The 17,272-nt window shown below is 41.7% G+C and overlaps 1 protein-coding gene across 2 annotated transcripts in view; it reads left to right on the top strand.

Moving 5' to 3' along the window:
- The window catches only part of LOC117764601 (plexin-A1-like), a 261,822-nt gene that overhangs the window by 60,321 nt on the left and 184,229 nt on the right, over positions 1-17,272 (top strand). The window lies entirely within an intron of this gene.

Below are 17,272 nucleotides of genomic sequence, written 5' to 3'. Positions count from 1 at the left end.
GAAGTACAAAAATGTGTGTGTGTGTCCGTGTGTCCGTGTGTCTGTGTTGTGCATTGTAGAAAACCATTTTCACTTTGGAACAACGTTGTGTAATATTGTGATGTGTTTTCAAAAGTCTTTGGTTTTGGTGTTGTTGACAAATACTTTTGTCATCAAAAATCTCATTGCATCAGCTGTAAAAGTGTGTGTGTGTGTGTGTGTGTGTGTGTGTGTGTGTGTGTGTGTGAGTGATTCTTTGGGTGATGTGTGGCGTGGAGCTCATGCTGCTTGACAATCTGGAGCTGTGTGCGTTTTACCTTGCTGAGTGTTGTGTGGTGGTCCACTCCCAGGGTCTGCCAAGAGCCAGGGAGGGTTTCTGTGTTGCCTGTAGGTGGGCGTGAAGATGATTTCTTATTGGTCCTCTGAGTACCGTAGCCGATAAGAATCCCAATAATGTGCATGAGTGTGTGTGTGTGTGGTCTGTGCTTAGTGTTGCAACGGGAGCCTCAAAATCTAGCAGTAAGTAGTAATAGCAGTAATTTCCCGTCATGTTCAGCATAGACGCAGCATGGCGTCCCTTTGTGTGTGTGCCTGTGGGTTTACAGTAGGTGTATGTGTGTGCACCTCAAGTACCCCTGTTGAGTAGACCGCATGGTGCGTGTGCCAATCAGCTACTCCTTCATCCGAGTTCCCACTGAGCCGCTGCGAGCGTGTTGCTTCTTCTATTTTTTTCCACTTCTTTCCTCAGCAGGACACGTCGGAGTGTGTCCGTGTTCCAGATACTCCAATAAACAATCACCTGAGGATAAGAATCATAATTGAATTAATACATACATAATTTAAAATAATGAAATAACAAAAGTTAGATGCATATTTTAATGTCATTGGCATTTAACTTTGAAAAGTTTCCAGAATGTTCTTTGAAGTCCACTATTATTTTGTAGGTGCTTGTGTCCTTTATTTCAAATTATCTCAACATGTTTACATTCCACTTTCTGTCACGCTCTATTAAACTAAACTAAAAGGCATCTACATTATTCAGCGTAGTTTGAATATGACCACTCAGGATTTAGCTCTGTGTCTCTGTGGTCAGGGGAATGTGCTTTCTTACAAGCTCTGATGATATGCACAACACACACACACCCGCGCAGAGACACACACGCCTCCTTATAGCTTCCTGTCTCTGGCGTTTTGCTATGTCGACTGAAACCTGGTCCACTAGTCCTTGCGCCTGACCCCTGGACTGTCTGTATGTGTGTGTGTGTGTGTGCAGACGGATGATTTGTGGGTGTGTTGAGCGTGTGGGGTCAGCAGATCCCGGATGATATCCCACTGATCGGAATCCCATTTCCCCTCAGCCGGCGAGTCTTCCTGTGCTCGGGGATGAGGGAAGGTGAACACGGAGGTGGAGGCTGCCGGTGTCCTCGCACAGATCAATGCAGATGCTGCAGCAACATGCAGTCGTCTGTGCGTGAGCAGGGAAATGGCGACACAGGGCAACAATTACTATAAATCAGCAGTGACTCACACTGTAGTTACTTTATGAGGCTTTTACATTTGTCTGTGCCTGGTAAGTCTTTCCTCTGAACCGAGAGTTGATTAGTTTGGTTGTAAATAATTTTTTTTCTCTCCAAATGAATTAGAGAACAAGTGTTAAACGGCTGAACTAGATTAGTACAGAGTAAAACTCAGGACGGAGGAGGACGGGGGGGTAGAGTTAGGACGAGGAAAAAGAGAGAAAGACGCTGAGGCCGATGGAGAGAGATGGTTCCGGGCTGTGTGGTTTTATTGCTATTCATTGGGAGTTAAACTGTGCTCCTTGGCCTAATGAAATGTAAAGCTGCAGTGTATCGACGTCTACACAGGCGCCCGCTCGCACTCATTAGAATTCATACAATGTGAACGTTGCTAAATGCGTGTTCGCCTGCGTGGACATGTCTCGGCTGCTAGACTCCCCGTATCGATTGATCTATGAATATATAATCACTAGTGTAAATCTTAAACCTATCGACAGTCCATTGAGCAAGTGTTGGCATCTATGTACTTTGTGAGAGAGATGGAGCTGTGACGTGCACCGGCGTTAATCCATGCTGCTTGACGTCAACACAATCAGGATGCACACAGCATATGTGCAAAATCCCTCGGACATTTCCATCACTGTTGAGTTTCTGAGTAACGTGTTTTATTAGCTCTCCTCGTAAACTGCAGTTCTCAATTTAAAACGGTTAAACTTATCATTCTGTTTGTAAAGTCTTTTCACGTTTTTTTACACGACGCAGTGGACGACATCTGATTAACAACCCTGTGTCAAAACAGTGGACATTTTCTTATTTAATGGCACAGTTTGGCCTTTGTTAATATACAGTCGTTATCAGAGAGAAGACAATAACAAAATACTGGCACTGCATACGCGGTGGTCTGTGTATCAGATGCAACAATAGAGGAACAATTAATCACTGAATTGATGAGTCCCATTTTATAATGAACTATTTTATATTAATGATAATAGATTAATCATTTCAGTTAGTTCTGCAATAGGAATGTGCCGCTTTGATAAATTTAGAAATTATTCAGCAGATTAGTAGATTATAAAAATAATAGTTAATTGCAACTGAAACCTTAATGTGGAACATTGCCCAAGCAGCAAAGTTCCGCCGATACACTCGACCAATCATGGGTCAGTCTCAGGTGTCAATCATGACATTTGACCTTATTTTTTACAAATAACTAATATAAATCAAAATGAATGCAAAAATGCATAAAAAACACTTGTACATACATCAGTGTGATAAGAACTGTCTAAAATGACAGAAACTATTGATGAGAACAATTTGTTTGAACTGTACCATGACTTTTCTACTAATATGGAGGAGGAGGTATATTTAAACTATTGATTAATATGATTTGACCAATGCTGCAGCCACCAGGGGGCAATTGAGACGGTTTGGCGAGAGTACAAGTTAAAAGGAAAAATTCTATTGACAGTGCTTAACGTGTAGACGAGGAGTGGTTGGGGTACTTATTTGCACCGTGCGCTGCCTTGTGCTCCGTTTACCACACACATTCATAAAAAAAAAAACCCTCCTCAGATCTCGGTAAAAACCTGGAAATCCTTTAATTCCCCTCATGTCGTCGCCTCTTTTGTCTACCTGGGAGAACAAGGCGCTCCTGCCACATCAGGGGAGAAGAAAAGAAACTCCTCGACAGCCTGTGGTATTTCCAGGTTTCAGAAACAAAGACAGACGGAGAGAGAAAGAGAGAAAGAGAGAGAGAGAGAGAGAGAGATTTACTCCGAGCTGTGTGAAGGTGTGTGCGTGTGTGTGTGTGTGTGTGTGTGTGTGTGGTTGGGAAAGGGGGGGTGGTTTCATGTCATTTCATCATTTCCCTGCTAGCAGCAAATCCAATTACTTTACCCATCGTTTCAATCTTGGAAGATAGCCTGAGTGACAGGATTGGAGTACAGCACTACCGAGGTAACCGTGCCAACAGGTTGATTGACACGACGCTGGCACTTCACTGCCTCGAGACAAGGAGACGAGTGAGACTGGGGAGACTCGGGGCTTCTCAGAGCTGCGGAGGTGAAACAGGAGTTCACCTGCTCCTGCCATCTCATTCGCCCCCTCCCACTCCCACTCCGATTATCCAACGCAAGATGTTCCACTTGTTGTTTGTCACAGACGTGACACACAGTACATTTCCTCATCCACCTACCTTTACTGCTGTGTGTATTGTATGATAATCTCCCACCATATTCTAACACTATATAAAAGTTACCTCACTGCCTGTCTAACATAAAGTATGTAGTGTGCAGCATAGAAATATTGCACTTTTGTAATCGTACTTCACTACATTGAGTTTAGAGGAGCTCCACCAAAGGTAGAGTTCACATCTAAATTTCATTTGAATATCTGGTGGAAGCCCAGAGATGTCAAATTATCCAGTTACTCACAATCATTACTTGAAAGTCCAAGAATGTATTGGTCTAGCTAACTGTATGTAAACTTGCTCTATATCAACTAGTCAAGCAGTAAAATGTTACACGGTTCAGTGTTACAACAGTGGTGGTGCATAATACAGTTGTCAGTGGTAGTATATAACATAATATATGATGTCAGTTGAAGTGTATATAATATAGTACATAATGTCAGTGGTAGTGTATATTATATAGTATGTCATGTAAGTGGTAGTTTAAACTATAGTACATAATGTCAGTGGTAGTATATAAAATGGTATATGTCAGTGTTAGTATATAAAATGGTATACAATGTCAGTGATAGTGTATATATATATAATGTCACTGGTAGTATATCAAGTGGTATATAATAGCAGTGGTATTGTTTATAATATAGTAGCTACATAATTCCAGTTGTATTGTATGTTATATAGTACGTTAGGTCGCTCGTAGTATAAATCACTGCATAGTTTCACTGTTAGTGTATAGATATAGTATATAATGTCAGTGGTAGTAGGTCTATATAATATGATGTTAGTTGTAGTGTATTTATAAAGTTATAAAGAATATTTTACATTGTTTATTTAAACGTTTACTTGACTCAATGAGCCGAGTTCTTCTTCCATCATTGAGTGATTTTCTTCCTTTCTATATCTGTCTTTACTATTTCAACAGAATAACTGGTAGACGCCTGAAGAGACAGAACCATCCAGTATTTGACACAGACAGCAATAATTAGAGAAAAGTCAGTTAGACTGACAAGATTTTTTTAATGCCTGTGAATCAATTTGAGACTGCTCATATGAAGCTTATGATCCATTGGAGGGGTTGTGCCCTCGGGTTGGGAACCACTTGTCGAAGCAGTGTATCAACCTCCTCAATTCCCTGGATCCAGCCAATGAGAGCGCCTCAGATCTCCTCCTGGAGTTTCAGGTGGCCGTGCGTGTATTGGCGAGCAGTATTACTTGCTGTCAGAATGATTAAGACTAATCAGGAAACATGGGATGGGAGGTAATTTAGCATGTGAATGCTAATTAGCAGTAGCATTTAGACTGGCAGATGATGATTGAAGCAGCGCATCGGCTGCTCAGCCTGGTTAAATGGCAAAAACACCAAGCTGGAGATGATTGATAATGTTGGGTCGGGCCGCTGTCTGTTTTGTGTGTGAGCGACTGAAGTGTCTCTTCTCTCCGATACAAACTCATAATGAGCAGATGAGCACAACACCTGCACACACTAATTCCATCTTTATCTCATTAACTAGAAGTTAGCGGAATAATGTCTTATCGGTTTCCTCAGAATACACAACAGGCTTTTCTGAGGCCTTGTGCGAGATTGGTGTCATTTATTCCTGCATGGAGCTTCCTACCAGAGTGACTCCCGCAGGCTCTGAGCACACACACACACACACACACACACACACACACACACACACACACACACACACACACACACACACACACACACACAGTATGCACACATGCATTGCACATGCTCAAAGGTGTGTTCTGAAAGTTTACACCGTGTCGTACAGCATCTATGTAATAATACACATCCATATGTCTGTGGAGCAGTGTTTTTTGCAGGTGTGTGTGTGAGCCTAAATAAATGAATGTGTGAGAGAAGCTATTGTGAGAGGCTGTTGAGGGAAGTCTACTGTGTAAATCATGCAGAGATAATATTTCTGCTGTGAGCGGTGCTAGTGTTTGACTGAATTATCCTCCGGTTCTCTCTTCTAGTACCTCACTGCACTCGCTGTTCCCTGGTCTTATAGTTTTTGTGTGTATCCCAACACTCCCTCACACTCACTTATATGTCACCTTCAGCTCTCTCTCCACCAGCTGAGGTGCTGCAAATCTGGCTCCCCCGAGAACTTCCCGCCCTGTGTGTGTGCGCGTGTGTGTGTGTGTGTGTGTGTGTTGAACTGTCCTTCTCCCCTCTCCCTAATTCTCCATATCTCCTCTCTCTCTCTCTCCATTAGTACATTAGTGTACGTCAGCCAGCTAAAAAAGTGCTGTTGCCGTCAAACCCCTTGTGTGTGAGAGAGAGAGAGAGAGAGAGTGAGGTACATAGAGGGGCAAACAGAGAGAGAGAGAGACTAATGAACAGATATAAATTAAGACTTAAGGTGTTGTATATCAACATTTAAAGCAACTTTATATGTATGTATTTGTTTTTTGTATTCAACCAGAGAAAACTCTCATTTACATTAAAATGTTTTTTAGAAGAGAGACCCGACCGAGTAGGCAGCAAAACACTGTTACAATAAAAACAATACTAACAAATACAGCTGTTATACATCACATTACAATTCCTCAATATTTACCATCACTGACAATGTCATGTCCTTGGATTACTTCAGGAAGAGGGGGCAGCTTATTTTAAATCTTTTCCGTAGGACCAACATTTTTTAAATCATGTGAGAGCTTAGGCCATGTTGATTTTGGTTGTACACATGTATGTACACAGGTCAGAAGGAACCAACCCAAGGAGAGTTTTATATATAAAAGCCAGCCAATGTCAAAGTCTGCAGACATCATTAGCAGCATCATACAATGTACTGTGATGGACAAGATTTCCCCAACCAGTAATACAATACAATTCTCACTGGTGCATTCATAAAAATCAGATCACAATAATTCAGTGAAGGTGAAAACAAGTTTTAAATAAAGGTTTTATAGATGTGTTTTTCTGGATGGTTGTTTAAGAAGAGATCAAGTTAATACATAGACCCTCATGTGTAATATTCATGCAGATTCAAGCCACCAGAGTAATGTATTACAATCAATTTCTCTTAAGAAGAAGATATATTGGCCTAATAAATAAAAAATAAAATAAATAAATACAAAAGTCTCATAACTTTAAAAAAAAAACTTATTTTACACAACACTACTGCACCTAACACAGTGGCTGATGCTCAGAGAGTGAGTCATATCCCAGTCACCGTGTCCTTGAGCAAGATACTAACCCCAGCGGTAGCTCACTGTCATCCCTGTGTCACTGAGGGAATGAGAGGCAAATTGTAAATCACTTAAAGTTTAAAGGTGCATTATGAATGCAGCCATTAGCCTACGGTATAGTGAGCCTACATTAATGCAGGACATGTCAGTCTTATACCGTTTGTTTTGTCTTCAGCATTAAAGACACATTTTCAAGTTTTATTTTTGGATTTTAATCAACCGCTGCACTTGAAAAATTAGTGTAATCTTTTTAGCTCCTCTTCATCGCCCACCGCCACACAAGGATAAACCATCGCTGGCTGCTGTGAGCTCTCACAACACTGTACATTGGATGAGAGTTTTAATGGAGCTCAGATGTTTTTGACAGCTTTCCCATCTATTGCAGAAAAAGGACAGATAGTGGACAGGACTTTATATCGTATCTGATATGGTCCATTAAAAGTGCTTGAATGTTCCCCATCACTGATACAGCAGGTAGGTTTTTAAGAGGCCAAAATAGATCCAGAATATGTAAAGCATGATGTTATACATAATATATATAATATCATCATTATTCTAACATCTTCATCTGAAGCACATGTGATTGGTTTTCTTTTGAAGAAATCGCAGCACTTCTTCCTTTCTTTTTTTACTGTCAGAGTTATACCATGCAGAAAATGAATGCATTAGAGTGAACATGATTCAGTGAGGCTGTACGTCAGACTGACTTCCACACGTTAAAATGTCTCCTCTGTGCTCATTTGCATTTGAAGTCCCCAGCTGTTGCGTATTAAAGGATGAGACAAACGGACAGTAGGACTGAAAAAGCCTTGAAGCCTTCTTTTCAAAGTCAGCACAGTGTCAGGTGAGGATGGACCGATGCAGAAATAGTCCTTCTTTAGTGCCTGTGAATGTACAACAGCGGGCTCATGCCACCTCCGGGACAGAGGCTGACATGATACTGTGCCGCATCACTTTTTCACCGCTGCTAATGTGCCTTTTGTGGTTGTGGGTTCAATTCCCGGGTGGGCTATAACTTCATATACTACCCCCTGTGTCCTTGAGCAGGGCATTATCTCAGCAGTCCCTCCGGAGGAATATGGCTTGGTGTTAATGGATGGATGACGTGCACAGGGAGCTAGATGGATATATTAGTGAGCTAATGAATCTTTGATAAGTGGGAAAGGCTTTGTGTGTGTCGAGAGACAAAATAAAGATCACGGCTAAACCTGTCGACTGGGAGAGGACTTTAGTTCTCATAAAAAAAGTCTCTGACATTGGTGTCGCTGTCAAAGATGTACTGGAATGTACTCTTAAAGCACTGTAGCAAATCCTATCGAAAACCAACGCCATTTTTTAAATTTTATATTTAATCATCAAATAACTTTGTTGTCATGAGGATAAATTTACTTCTTGTAATCCTATAATGTTTAGGTAAATAAAACCTAGTTGGATTGGGAATTAAAATATTTCCAGCTACCTGGTAACATATTGATCCCTGTGGAAGTTTGTGTCACTGTCTATCCCATGTTATATTGACATTACATTGCTCTATATCCATGTTCTTGTCATGTTTAATAACTCAGAGTTGCTGTTTGTTTTAGGAGCAATTTGAAGTCACCAAATTAGCACAACAGTGTTATCACACACACAGTGAGCTATTGATAGTAGTTTTCACAGGTTGAGTAAACACCCATGAGGAACATTTGCATTAATTTGTAGTCATATTTCCAACCATCCAATCAACCTCAGTTTGACATTCACTCAGCTATTAGCTCTGTTTTGGTCTCCACCAAATTCTAAGAGAAATCTATACAATATTTACAAGGTTTTTATCAACTTGGTCTTCCTGTTGATATGATAGGTGAATGGGGAGGATACACTGTTTTTTAAATGGAAGTGAGGTAGATGAGAATAGTAATATTGAGACTGTAACACATCTCTTTAATGAAGACCTGCAGGTGCAGCAACACCTTTGCCTCATCCTTCAACCATAGATACAGCACAGGTGATAGATGACATAGACGCTGACGGTTATTAAAAAGGCCTCTATTGCATTAATTAGTTGTAAATATTATTGTATAGTATATTTCAGACTCTCCATGATCCACTGTCTCCATCTGCTCACCGTGTACCAGGAAGGGCTTCCCCTTCTATGATGTAATCCACATCTGCTACAGTAGGAATATTGAGCAATTTTTGATGACAAAATGAAAATGGGCAGTCAGAGAAACACTCAGCGAACCCACATGGACGTCACCAGCCCAAGCCCTGAGTCTGAACATCCCACTGTTAGGATGTGTACCGCCACGAGTGCAGACAAACAACAGACACGCACACATATGCAGACGTTCAGCGACAGCCAGCGATGCAGTCAGACAGCTGTTGTGCTGATGACCGGTGTCAGGTGCCAGCGGCCTGATTCGAGCTGGCTAACCTCCCCACATCACAACATGTGTCTGCACAGATACAGGAGGTGATGGGCGGACATGTGTCTCCGAGGTCTGGCGTGCATCTGGAGAACAACTGGCGTGTTGGGGGTAGCTGTGTGTCTGGCAATGTCGGTGTGTGCGTGCGTCTGTTTGTGTGTATGCAGGTCTGTTTGTGAATTGTAATACGATGTAGGTTCCAGGTAGAGATGTAGCTTTGTGTGTGTGTGTGTGTGTGTGTGTGTGTGTGTGTGTGTGTGTGTGTGTGTGCGTGAGTGTGAGTGTGTGTGTGTGTGTACAATCTTACAATTCAATCAGAATTAACATCACGGGAAAGATGCTGCCTCAGTGTGTGTTTCTGTCTGATTGAAAGAGTCATTTCAGTGTGTTTGTGCATGTATCTGTTACGTCTCTGTCACATCTTGGGAAATGCACGTGCGTGCATGTGTGTGTGCACATTTGATTAGAGGACACATGCAGGAAGGGATACAGACTTTGTGTGTGTGTGTGTGTGTGTAATAGGATGGCACAGGGTATATTTTACTATTGTTTGTGTGCAAAGTGTGTGTATGCATCTCTGAGACATACTGAGCCTTAGATTATAGGTAATCTGACAGTGTGTCTGTGTGTGTATGAGCGAGGCCATCTTCATCAGTGTGTGCACTGTTTAGTGTAGGAGGAAGTGTGTGTTTACACATTACAGCAGCTGTGCTTTCTTCATGTAGAATGGGAGCTGCCACTACACCCACACACACACACACACACACACACACACACACACACACACACACACACACACACACACACACACACTGGTGCCACTGGTGCCAGTAGAGATTCTTTGTGTGTGTTTGCTGCAGCAGGGAAGAGAAAAGGGGCAGCTGCAGTGTAAAGCCTTCATCAACTGCTTCTCTAGACTGCCCCATCTGTCTGTCCATTAATACACTCACACCCATACACTAATGCATACACATGGTCCTTCTGTTGTCTGAGCAGACACACATGGCGTACTTCACACTTCACACCGGGCTCTGTCAGGACAATGATGTGTATCCTCTGATGTCTTAAGTGAGTGCGTGTCTGACACCATGTAACGCCAATGGTGGCAAAAATATTTCAGATAAAATGATACAATCTAGCAACTAGAAGGGATTGTGTTGTAAAGTTGACATGAAATGAATTGTCCCCGGAGCTTTACTAGAGGGATAAACATAGAAGATTCTAAAGATTTAACCTTATTTGCTGTTTTGAAGATGGTGGAAGAGAGCGCCAAACCTTCCAAATAGATCGAGTAGAGGCTGACTGTGATAGCCACAGGGTGTGACTCATACCATATTTGTACACATCAAACCATTCAGAAAGTTATTGTGCCTTGTGTGGAATCCATCTTCTTTCATGTTGGTTTCCCCTCAGTTTGTCACCGTAATGTACAAAAGAAGACGCACATGCAGGCTCATATACAGTGAGCTCCAACCTGACCATTATGTCTGTCCCAGCCCCGATATTCAGCACTGCAGTGGATGTGATAACAGTCTGAAATACGGCAACACATGAAACACGTTACCTATTTCACCTTATACTGCAGCAAAGCAGTCAGAGCTGTGTATTCCACAAGTCACCATGGTCTGCTGCTCCACACCAGCCTCTTGGGTTGAGCGACAATTGTGCGTGAATATTATTAGTTTTGTCTTATCAATAGAAGGTTGTGGCAGAACCTCGATTATCGCATAATAATAACAATCTTTTTTCATTATAGAACCACTAGTCATAATATTGCAATTCTGACAATGTCAAGATAAAGAAGTATATTACAGGGTAAGAGCAAGGATTTTGAGGGACACATGTCCATCCCTCATCAGCCAGTCAGAGAGAAACCTTCAGACATAATAACATGTTATGTATCTGTTATGTGCAGCTGATTTACGCACGTCTACATGACCTGAATGTAATGTCTTTATCAATTGTAGGCACTCCTCTTTGTCCCTGAGTGTGTGTGTGTGTGTGTGTGTGTGTGTGTGTTGATGTTTACTGTCATGTTACTGCAACTGTAATGCTGTGAGGCTGACCTTGGTTTTTCCAGTGTATGTTTTAGTGTAAGCCTGCTTGACTGTTAGACACAAAGGAAGTCCTGGCTCGACACCCATATGTTTATGAGAGAGAGACACTGGGAGTCAAGGAGATGGAAAAATAAGAAGAGTGAGAGTGAGAGCGTTGTCCTTGAGGATGTATATGACTTTGATTGGCCGCTCTCCAGAAGCGTCCTGATTTCTGATTCGGACACTTTGGACATTGTGATTGCAGCGAGAACATCTAATGTCTCGAGTGGCCTCTGCAATCAAGGACAATGACCCTTCACTCCATGTACTCTCTCTCACCCAAACTCTCACACAAACACTCACACACACTCAGATATGCTTACTTACATAATGTTTAACAAGCAACAGCAGTTTTTTGTTTCCCTGCGTTTTGGCTGAATTTCTGCTCTCAAAGATTAGTTGTCTCAGTTGATTCAGTGGATACAGGGAAAAAACAATGGATTTCCTGTTTTTCTCTCAAATCTTTCCACTTACATTATTTTATCAATCCCTGACATCGATGTGACCCAGTGTTGATTTTTGAGTGAGAGTATGTGATGCTGCTGGGCTCAATACACAAATCAGCACTATTACACTTTGGTGATATTTGGCGCTTTAGTAATTTCCTGACTGCCAATGCTTCGCTCCTCTTCGTTAACTTTTTCGAACAAGCAGTTATCGACATAGTGGACCTTGTTTTTTGGGACAAACCTCAGCTACTTTTAATAGAAGACTGTCGCCAGTCTTTCTCTGCGAGAGGAGCACCTCTCTCTACGTTTGCTCTGCTCAGTGAGTGTGTCAGAGAGAATCTGCTTTCACACACACACACACACACACACACACACACACACACACACACACACACACACACACACACTGCAACCCTAAATGTTTTGTCGACATCACCCAGAAGAGCTGCATGTGTGGATCAAATGTTGAAGCAGACATTAATCAGACCTTACTCCCATAGCTCCCCAGTACAAAGTCCATGTAATGTCCATTTGAGCCGATGTGTGAATAGAGCCACTCATTGTCTGGAGAATTCACAGCGGGTGAGTGGGCGAGTCGATGACGTTTCTATCATTTCTCCTGCATGCTCTACGTGCCCCCCCCCCTCTCCTAAACCAAATGGTGAAAACCTAATGGACGGTCTGAAACATGCTGACACCAGGCAGAATATAAATACGTCACAATGACGTCATGAATATGTTAACTGGCGTATTGCGGTTCCACAACAATTTTCAACCATGGCCTTATTGTGCCCATTGACCTTACATGGTCCACCCACATAGTCGGTTTCAACCCACTCTTTTTAACCATTCTTTTACTGATTCATACTTTGCCTTCCTATGATATAACTCATCTGGTACAAATGCAATGAATTGATTGTCTGGGTGCCTGTTGGGCTGAATTTAGAAAAATGTTCACTTTTAAAATTTGGAAGAAACGGAGTTTGTTTCATGAAGTAAAGAGACAAACTGAAAAACAGACAGACCAACAGATGAGCAAATAGTGGAACTAGAGCGAAAAGTACATACAGGTCGACAGTGAGAGAATGGAGGGACGACAGAAACCCAACCAGTGCTGGTGTTCAGCCATCTGCTGTGTGTGTGTGTGTGTGTGTGTGTGTGCACCTGTTCTATTGTATCTGGAGACACCGGAGAGAATGACTTAGATTACTAAGACTGATATCAAAGTCACACTCTAGGATACGCTCCAAGTAACCCTGCAAACTCTCTCTCACACACACACTCACACACACACACACACACACACACACACACACACACACACACACACACACACACACACACACACACACACACACACACACACACACTGACACTCCCTGTGTTTCTGCAGCCTGTTGGTTATCATTGGGTAGCATACAAAGCATCCGGATGAAAGACAGGCGACCGTTACGTCATGTGTGTGCATATATTTTGCCTGTGTGCAAGTGTGTGTGCGCGTGGGTCTCTTCTCTAATTGAAGTGTACAGTGACTTGGCAGGCTGCCTGATGTTGCGGAGTCATATGGAGGGACAATAGACAAAGAGAATGGCAGAGAAATGGAGACAGAATAAAGGAGAAGAGTAGAGGGGGGGGTAGAGGAGAATGGAAATGAGCTGATGATGGAAAGAATTAGACCATAACAACAGGACTAATGCAGTTAGTCTGTCCCAGTGGATCATAATGCAGCGATATTACATTGCTATCTACATTTCTTTCATTACGTGTCACGCTATATATTTGGAGTCATGTTTTTATATCTTTTAGCCTTTTTATTACAGCAACAATTCAAGAGGTGCGCAGCATCTCCTCAATGTCACATGTTTTATGGGCTGTACACCAAATTGTGACACTTTGCAATTGTGCCATATATATTTTATCAGTCCCTGTTTTAAATCAACCAGTGGATGTCCATGCAACTGTCACTGGATAACAGTTATACTGAAGAAGACTTGTACATATGATGATTATCAGGCGAGCTCTGGCGTTATAAGGGACCTCTCTTTTAGTGGATTTATGGATTTCCATTTTGAAACCTTTATTGTCTTGTTCAAATTGCTGAACATATCAGCAGCTAAACTCGGATACTTTCTCAAAGCACCTCCTCGTGTTATTACCACTCCATCTCTCCCTCCTGGGAGGCAACACCTCAGATCTTCTTAATATTCAAAGGCAGAAACAATCACATTGTGATCTGTTGTCATTACTTTCTTCGGTTAAAATTATTATTTATTCACTTTTAAAGTGAGACATTTTATTACCCCTCTTCTCTCGTCATTGTACGTTTATCTCCTCCACATCTCTTTTCTTTCTGTCTCATGCTACCCATGCCTCTCTCTCTTCATCTCTCTCTCGTGTTCTTTTACAGTAAAACAGGAATTGTACGCACACAGACAAGGAGCAAAAATGAGCAACTGTGGTTGAAGCTACACGGCATTGAACCAGAACCATCGGCTGATGAGCCAGAGTGGTGAGGTTAATCCATCAGATTACAGCAGATTACAATGCACCGGAGACGGCTGAATGGAAGATTATAGCAGAGAGATTATGGATAGAATAATGGTTGGAAGAGATAGAAGTTAAAGCATCTAGGATAGATAAAGGGATTGGTATTTGAACATGTTTGCTGATACGCACTTGTCCTCTTGTTGAAGCATCGGTTCAACTGTTCTCATCACAAATGAACGAGACATGAGCAGGATCTGACCTGCTACTCTTTGTGTTATGGCTGAATAAATTCAAGTCTATTTCAATTAATGGTTCTGTGCTGTGATGTTCTACCAGGTGTATAAATGTACCATATAATGGACGAGATAAATGATACACAATGTGTAACAATACTGCTCTAAATGTATGAATTCACAATATAGTGTCAAGCTCCTCATTCATATAAGTCGGCAAATTCATGATCCTTCACTGGCAAACTTGTGCTGCCTCTGGGAAGTTACTAAGCAATTAATGACATTTACCATTCAGTATATCATTATGTACTAATTGGATTCATCAGTATTTATTTTAACGTATAGTAAACAAACAAGTTCTCCATAAAACTCTTTATAACATGCTGTTGGTTGTTTTCAAGAAAGATTCAGGAGGTATTTCTTGTCAATGAACAGGTACAATGAGATTTTGTGCGGAGCAGGGCTGTATTAAATAACACACACAAGTTGAGACTATAAGTAAAGGATAAAACATGAAATAGAAGCTAAATTATAATATAATATTCAAAGTGATAAAAACAATTAAAAAATAATTATATACCAGAAATAGAGAAAGTCTAGACAGTAGAATCAGTGACAAATACAAATAAAGGGACTTATCTGAATAAAGGGACATTACAAAGAACAAGTTATCACATAGATAAATTGAATAAAATAGGACCCATATGAACATTCTCTGATCCGACAGCTCTATGGGCAGGAACTCACTGTTAGTCCATTACTTTTACAAGAATATTTTCATTTGACTAATTTCTGATTTGCTCAAACTGTTGTTAAGTTAAGTTTGGGTGCAAACATGACAAGTTAAATCCAGAGGAAAAAGTGTGTTCAGTCTCATTCAAAGTGCAATTGAGGTTGACCTTCTGCACTCTGACCCAGTGGCTTGACATTTAATCCACGAGCCAGTCAGGCCTGCGGTAAATGGGACCATGAGACCTTTGGGACTTCTGACCATGTTAGTGGACCACGAGGCCTCTTGCGTCTGAGCACCACAACATATGACTTCTTCCCCACCCTGTTAAGAAGAAGGTTCCCCGAGGAGCCCTTGGCCAAGGCACTGGAACAGTTTAGTGTGGTAATAACCTCACTACTATGGTCGGCCGGAGAAGCCTGAAGAAGCATTTTCTGATACTCGGGCATGTAATACCCTTTCGAGGCTATAATGTACATGCAGAGGATACAGCAGAGGCAACCTTCCAGCTCAGCACTTGGGAAACGAAATTACGATAATTTATGGTCAATTAAACAATGGCAAAGTTAAAGGATTTTTCTCAGGGGACCACTGGTGCTACTGCAGGGCTCCAACGGGCCCAGATGCCCGATGCAGCCCAAATCAGTGACAGAAGATTGTAGCAGATTAGCAGAGAGTATTCACAATTTCTATGTGAAATACAGGCTTATAAACAAAGTAGAAACACCATTTTCAAACCATTTTTGTACAGTCACAATTTTTTTTTATAGATGTTAACTGAAAAGCTTTCATGTAACCAATTATTTATGTTCTGAAGAGGAGTTGCTAGCGTACAGTACATACATTCCTGTACCTATTTGATGGTGTTTCAGATATGCAGTGCATATGCATAACCGTGTTGCTCACTGGAAAACCGAGTGGAGAGGCTTCATCAGAAGAACAGACTGGGCGAGAGTGGTAGAGGAGGGAGCGGAGACAGGCGTGAGAGAGAGAGGGGAGAGATTAGAGTTGAGAGGGCTCTCCACATCCTCCTGCATCAGTCCAAACAGCCTGCGCACCAGCCAAGAGTCTCACTGTCTCCCTCTTCCTGTGTCTTTCTCCCTCCCTCTCTCCCTCTCTCACTCTGCCAGATAGATGACAGAATGTGGAGTGAGGGATTAGAAAGGAGAGATGCAGGAGGACAGAGGGACAAAATTCCAAAATGTGTGTGTGTGTGAACTATTGGAGATGGTTTTGCTGCCTGTGTAAGCATTCATGGACGTGCATACCATATCTGTTATCTATTATTTTGCTTCCTCTGCACAGGCTCTCATCAAGAGTGTCCCTGTTGCTCTCAAGAGCAGGTATGCATCCATGTTGCTAAAACAATATTAGTGAAGTAAAGTAAAGGTCTCCTCATTTCACCTTATGCTAAGTCCCTTTTTGCAACCACTAGGATACAATATAAATCCCTTTTCCAACGAGGCAGTACAAGGTCTGGTTCAGAGCCTCTGTCCCATCACGGACCAGTTCTTTGTGACAGCCAAGGAACCAGAACAACTGGTTTGACTCTGGCACCACTTCGCTTGTCTCGAAGAACTTATGTCAACGGCTGAGGATGACATTATCATGACCAAGAAGACCAACCACGACATTGGTTACCACCATTTTTTTCAAAAACAGGGATGTTTGCGTAGAGTCTTAAAAGCTTTAACAATGTATATATATATATTTAACAATGTACCTGCTATGTTCGGATGCCAATGTACTTTTATAAAGCCAGGATGCATGAAATGAGACACACGGAGGTATACCGTGATGTAATGTGTTTTTTTTTTATATTGTTATTATAATTTATATTAATGAGTAGCATGATTAGCTTTTCATTGAACAACTGTCACGTTTTCACATGAACTATCAGAGCTAAGTGAGCCAGTTGATCACCACCTTGATGATAAATCTTTTACCCAGAATCCCCTGCCAGGTAATCCGAGGAGAG

Source organism: Hippoglossus hippoglossus, chromosome 7, assembly GCF_009819705.1.
Source record: "Hippoglossus hippoglossus isolate fHipHip1 chromosome 7, fHipHip1.pri, whole genome shotgun sequence".
Taxonomy (NCBI): Eukaryota; Metazoa; Chordata; class Actinopteri; order Pleuronectiformes; family Pleuronectidae; genus Hippoglossus; species Hippoglossus hippoglossus.
This window is presented reverse-complemented; position numbering and strand designations above follow the sequence as displayed.